Source organism: Schistocerca americana, chromosome X (genome assembly GCF_021461395.2).
Source record: "Schistocerca americana isolate TAMUIC-IGC-003095 chromosome X, iqSchAmer2.1, whole genome shotgun sequence".
In the NCBI taxonomy this organism is placed as follows: domain Eukaryota; kingdom Metazoa; phylum Arthropoda; class Insecta; order Orthoptera; family Acrididae; genus Schistocerca; species Schistocerca americana.
The window spans coordinates 262,771,705-262,779,181 of NC_060130.1; positions in this window are offsets into that span (position 1 = coordinate 262,771,705).

Sequence of the window (7,477 nt, forward strand, 5' to 3'; positions counted from 1 at the left end):
AACACACACATTTCTCCAGCTAGTTGCCTATGAGTTCATTAACTGCACTGATACTACTGCAACTACTTTTGTCTAGTTGTCGTCGCCCCCCTCCCCCCCATCCAAGTGAATAAAGGATGGAAAAGAACCACCATGGATTAATAACAAAATTCGGAAGACACTGAGGAGGCAGAGGTTGTTGCACTCTCAGTTCAAAAGAGAATGCACAAATGATGACAAAGCAATGGTTAATAGAGATTCGTGCATCTGTGAAAAGATCTGTGTGTGAAGCATACAACTACTAATGTCATATCTCAGCGAAAGATCTGGCAGAGGACCCAGGAAAATTCTGGTCCTATGTGAAACTGCTAAGTGGGTCTAAGGCTCCTATTCAGTCCATTGTTGACCAGTGTGGTGTGGCAGTTGAAGACAGCAAATCAAAAGCTGAAATTTTAAATTTCACGTTTGAGAAATTGTTCATGCAGTAGAATCATACAAACATACTGTCATTTGACCATTGGACAGACTCCTGTATGGATGACATATTAATAAGCACACCTGGAATAGAGAAACAACTGAAAGATTTGAAGATTTGAAAGCAAATAAGTCACCAGGTCTGGGTGGAATCCCAATTCAGTTCTACAGAGTACTCTGTGGCACTGGCTCCTTAGCGAGCTTGTATTTATCATGAATCTCTTGCCCAGCACAAAGCCCCAAGGGACTAGAAAAAAGTACAGGTGATGCCTGTATATAAGAAGGATAAGAGAATGGATCCACAAAATTACAGACAAATATCCCTAACTTCTGTTTTATGCAGAATTCTTGATCATATTCTCAGTTTGAATACAATAAATTTTCTTGAGACTGAGAAGCATATGTCCACAAATCAGCATGGTTTCAGAAAGCATCACTCATGCAAAACTGAGCTTACCCTTTTCTCACCTGATATACTGTGAACTATGGATGAAGGACAACAGGCAGATTCCATATTTCTAGTTTTCTTAAAAGCATTTGACATGGTGCTCCATTGCAGGCTGTTAATGACGGTACAAGCATATGGAATAAGTTCACAGATATGTGAGTGGCTTGAAGACTTCTTAACTAATAGAACCCAGAATGTTGTCCTCAATGGTGAGTGTTAACCAGAAAGAAGGGTATCATCAGGAGTGCCCCAGGGAAGTGTGATAGGACTGCTGTTGTTCTCTATATACATAAATGATTTGGCAGACAGGGTGGGCAGCAATCTGCATTTGTTTGCTAATGACACTATGTTGTATGGTAAAGTGTCAAAGTTGAGTGATTGTAGGAAGATACAAGATGACATGGACAAAATTTCTAGTTGGTGTGATGAATGGGAGTGTAGGAAAAATGTAACTTAATGTGTGTGAGTACGAAAAACAAACCTGTAATGTTCAGATACAGTATTATTAAGTGTCCTGCTTGACACAGTCAAGCCGTTTAAATATTTGGGCTTAACATTGCAAAGCGGTATGATATGGAATGAGCATGTGAGGGTTGTGGTAGTAAAGGCGAATGGTCTGCTTCGGTTTATTTGGAGAATTTTAGGAAAGTGTGGTTCATTGGTAAAGGAGACAGCTTATAGGACATTGGTGTGACCTATTCTTGAATAGTGCTCGAGTGTTTGGGATCTGTACCAAGTCAGATTGAATGAGGACATTGAAGCAATTCAGAAGCAGGCTACCAGATTTGTTATTGATAGTTTCAGACAAAATGTAAGTGTTATCAAAGTGCTTCAGGAACTCAAATGGGAATCCCTGGAGGGTAGGCAATGTTCTTTTCGAGGAAAACTACTGGGAAAATTTCGAGAACCAGCATTTGAAGCTGACTGATGAATGATCCTACTGCCACGAACATATATTGCGCATAAGGACTATGATGATAAAATAGTTGAAGTCAGGGGTCATATGGAGGCGTACAGACAATTGTTTATGCCCCTTTCTACTTGCAAGTGGAAGAGGAGATCAAATGACTAGTAATGGTACAGGGTACTCTCCATCATGCACTGTATGGTAGCTTGCAGAGTATCTTCATAGATGCAAAAGTAGAGTAGTGTCAAATTAAAATCCAGTTTTTTTAAACATTTATAACCATTTTTGTCACATTTCTTTCCATAGGGTTACATTTTCTTTTGTGTCAATTTTATATTTCATTTTGATACAATTATAATATTTTTCTGACATGAGATAATTACATTTTGTTACACCATAAAAGTTTCTCTTTGTCTGTTTCTAAAAGATGTGGAGCAGTCTTGCTCTTTTGAATTCCTTTCATAGATCACTATTTCCTCAGTACTACTGTTACAAGATCTTTGCACTAGAATGTTTTCTGGGCCCTGATTTACAATGATAGTTGGTACACATATTCATCCACAACAATCATTGTCATTAAAGTGTTTCCATACAGTTCTAAAGCATTCCATACAACATGTACATTATCTACAAAAATAGATCATCATAACTATTATAATCAGTGTTATACTCACATATGTAGTGATGGAATAGTGTGTTAGACACCTGAATTGCCTCATCTTTTCCTGCTGTTTAGTGACCATTCTTTCTGCATCATTTAAACTCTTTCTGACAACTTTCATATCATCTAATTGTGTGACTACATGATCTAATGGTAACTTTTAAGTTAGCAGTGGAATGTGTGTATTCTCCTTATTTACTATACAACCATCGATTTTTAACTCTATTTGTCATGTTAAACCCTTCTCAGTTTTATTTGTACATATTATTTTGTCTGTTTGTATGAATGTTCTTGTTCCATACCCTTTACATTGACTGTTGAAGTGCACTTTTCCAATTCCTCCCAGTACTACATCCTTTGGAGCTTTCTTCCCACATAATACTGTCAGACCATTCCTCCTTAGGAACCATGTATAACCACTTATTGTTATTTAAATGTGTTCAAATACTTTGATTTAAAGATACAGTCCTCTTTACACACTCACTTGGCATATTAATTACTGTCTGAAGCAACTTTGCTTCACACATCTTCCTGATCAAATGCTGACAATAGTGAAAATGTTTGTCTGCAAAGCATTCTGTTCTTATTTAATTCTTTAGAATCCAATAGTTTTGCATACTCTCTCTTTGCATCATTGATAAGTAAGATCTCCTCCTCTGGTTGGATGAAAACATACTTCCCTGATGGCTGAGTGATTGCTTATAGTAAAGGAAACATTCCATATAACATAAATGTGTCATTAGCTACTAAAAGTAACTTTTTTTATATGTTCTAACCTGCTTTCTCCTACAAAGGCATCTACATTGATAACCTTTAATAAGAGTTATCTGATGATTCAACTAGAGGAACAGAGAACTTCATGTCTAAGTTCGCCTTTTGTTAAACTGAGGAACGTCACAATTTGTGGAGCAATTATTATGTGAGGCTGCAATATTCTATTCTATGCATTAACTATAGCATTTATCATTGGTTCATATTCTGATTTTATCTCTAAATACATCTACCAATTGTGGCACTTATTTGCATATTGTTACAAATGTTCCAACTCTTTTAAATCCTATGTCTGCCTCTGTAACACACAATTTGATAAATCTTTCATTCCAAACTTTAAACATTTTTGTTTTCCTTTATCACACTTACTGTTCTGTTTACCCCTGATAATATGGCTCTTACAACTGCCACTTGTTTTACATCATCTCAAAAGCCTTTTTGAATTTTTCTCCACCTCTTTTCTGTGCTCCTTGCAATATGTAGCATCAGCTTCATCTAGTGTGCCAAGTAGTATCATCCTTAGCTCCAAATGAAGTTAAACAGGCCATTCTTCTTCTTTTTTCTCATTGTCTCATGCTGTTTCAATTGATGCACCAACTTCTGTAATTCTGTTATTCTTTCTGTATGACATGTCACATATTTGCCTAGCAAGCAACATCCTATTCAGCCTACATGAAGTTCCTTCAGAGTGCCACTACACCTCTGTACTGTTAATTTGCCACATTGTTCAGCATTCTGAAAATGCTCATGTATACCATCGAAATTTACACATGTTACAATTCTCCATGATGTACAATTCTCCATGATGTACTTCTCCTAAATAATTATAGTACAGTTCTGAAGATGTCTCTATTTCTGAAACTTTGACTCCATTGGAAATTGTTCTGTGTTGGTGCTTTCTGTGATTACTACTACTATTTGAAATGTAATCACGTATCTCTTACCTGTGCTTGATGCCTCTAAAGCACCCACTATGTCCACTGAACACTTTTCATTTATACTTTTCTCAATGTCTGTTACTTTCAGTGGCAATTTTTGTCTTCACCTGCATAAATTTATTTTTTATGGCATGATGGAAATTTCTGTACATATTCTTCTGCCTCACATTTCAATCCTTTCTGTTGTATCTACTGCTTTATCCTCTTGAACATTCTATAGCTGCCCATTGCCCTATTAATAGATTACATTTATTTTATTTAGAATATTTTTCTTTTCTTCCAGACTAATTTCGGTTTCCTTAACCTCTGCCCTGCATTTTCTGCTGACACATTCAGCATTTACCTGTGCCTGCTGCACAGTCACCTGACTACCTCTTTCCTTTCTGTCCATCTGATCCCTATCAGTATGGATTAGCTCACTGGGATGTATTCTACTAAGAGCATCTGTACTGATATTCATCCTAGCTGGCTTGTAGATAACCTTGTAATTGCACTTTTCAAGTGTAGGTCTCCAATTCAGGAGCCTCAAACTAGGATCCTTTCCACTGAATATCCATATTAATGGCTTATGTTCTGTTGGTACTGTAAACCATTGTCAATGTATGTACTGTCGCAACTGTTTCACTGCATATCCTGTAGCCAATACTTCTTCCTCTTTGGCACTATAATTTAATTCTGCCTTGTTTAATGACCCAGGTGCATATAAAATGGGCAAGTCATCACCAACTTTGTCTTGTGATGTAATTGCTCCCAGAGCTGCACTGCTTGCTTCTCTTGTCACTATGAATGGCTTTCAAAAATCTGGCTACTGAAGTAATAGTGGATTAACCAACTTCTCCTTTAGTTCCTCAAATGTATCATTTTGTTTTCTGTAGCATTCATATTCTATTCCTTTCTTTAGCAATTCATGAAGTGGCTTCACAATAAACCATCAGTAGTAACCTATTAGATCTACAGTTCTTTCATTGTTCTCGGCTGTGGAAAGAATTACACCTTATCCACCTTTACCATGTCTGGTACGATTCCCTTGTCTGTAATACAATGACCCAAGAAAATCGTATCTTTTCTTAAGAACTCACACTTATCTAGTTGCAGCTTTAATTTATGCTTTCGAACCCTATCTAAATTCAAACAGAGCTTCTCATTATGCTCCTGCAGATTTATTCTTTACCACACTATATCGTCTAGATACACAAAACATGTTATCCCTTGCAGACCTGCCAAATCTTTGTTCATCAGTCACTGAAAACAAAATGGATCTCCTTTCAGTCCTACTGGTATTTGGTTATACTCATAATGTTGATGGTTTGAGCTTAATGCCATCTTATCGCTGTCCTTTTCATCCACCAATATTTGATGGTATTCGCTTGCATCAAAAAGTACTTTGCCTGCCTTAGGTGTTCCAAGATATTGGAGATATTTGGTAGTGGAAATGCATCACCTATTGTGACCATGTGCACTTACTACACACACGTAGCCCACTATAGTTGTCAGAACCAACAATAAAGGTGGGTTCCACACACTCTTACTTTTGACAATTGTTTCATCTTTCAGCATCTGTCTATCTGCTCTTTTCAGACCTCTTCCTGTTCTTCAGGCATTCTGTATAGTCTAGTATTCACCACCAACCTCACGTTCTGTTGCTATTGGTATTCTACACATGACTGTGGATGTATATGAGAATTTCTCACCTGGTAGATGGAATACATTTCCATACTCTTTGCAGACTGCTTCTAATGCATTCTTTTCTTCTGCATTTAAGAGATTCACTCTCAATTGTTTTTGCAAAGTGCTTGCACAGTTTCCTGTCTTTTCTATGGCTTACTTGCTACCTTTTATTCCACGCACCTTTGCTAATCACAATAATTCTTCCATCGATAACTTGACATTTTTTAAATTTTTCTTTGGCCTCTGGCAAATTTAGTGCACTTACTATGCACCTGCCATTTCACACTCTCTCTAATGACTCCAGTATGTATACCTAAGTTACAATTTTTTTTTTTTTTATCAGGATAATTACTTCCCTTTCACTATGAACTTTACCATCCATGTTCAACCACATTCTCTTTTCCTCGCATGGTCCAATTTCCCTATTGGACTCCTGACTCATCTCAAACTCATATCCTTTCAGTTCCTCCTCCACTTTTAAGAGCATGTCTTGCCCTTGTAATCCTAACACTTTTCCTGCATAGTCTAATTGTACCTTTTGCTGTGTTAGAAAATCTCTATCAATCAACCTGTCATATTGGATGTCTAGTCCTGACCCACAGACACAAAACTTGTGTCCTATTCCTCCAGTATCCTTCAAACACAGATGCATTTCCGCCACATCTAATGTACTTACTGCTTCACTGGTGATACACTTCAGCTGAATCCTTTCTGCTTCATCCATTATAACTGCACAATTTACATGGATACTATTTCTCTTGAACAAGCTAAACTGTGCCCCCATGTCTACTAACAGCTTTAACTTCTTACTTAACTTTTACAATATAACACTAGCACATTTTTTTTGTGGCACAGTCTATGATCTGCACAATGGGCTTTCTTAACGCAACAATGCCTGACTGTGCCGCTTTGTCATTTTCTTGTTTCCCTGAACTTCTTACTTTACCTTGCCTTGCTACGCACTGGCAGTCTACCCTTCCTCCATGCATGCCAACATGCCAAGGTCCTTTATGACAATCCATAGCACAGTGCCCAGTTCGTTCACATTTGCAACAAGTCACATCTCTTTCTCTGATACACAGTACACCACAGTTACACAGCAGATCACACTGCAAGCATCCTCATTCACACAGTGAATGTGAACCATTTACCTCTCTAGAATTCTCTTTTAACATGTTTGGATCTATTTCCATCACTTCTTGCCCAAACCACACATTCCTCACCTATATGACCTGGTTTTTCACAACCATAGCAAAAGTTTGTGACTTTTTTGGTGTCATAGCCCATATCCTTCCTTCCACCCTTTTTCTCCTACATTTGCTTACTGTATGCCCTCACAAGCCACACACAAAACATTTCAATTCCTTACTTTCATTAGGCAATGATACTGGTTCATTTGTATGCTCAGTACTTGTTTGTGGACTTATTCCTCTTTCTCTCCTTCCTGCAGTGCTAATTCCACTGCTAGGCTAACGTAATTTTGTCACTGTGATTTCTAATTGTCATTTGAATTCTATCATTAGTCAACCCTTGTATGAAACATGCTCTTCCTAAAAATTCTACAAACTCTGTGGCATCTTTATGGTTCTCTCTATTTGTAGCCCTGTTTACAGCTGCCAAAAAGTGTCTCT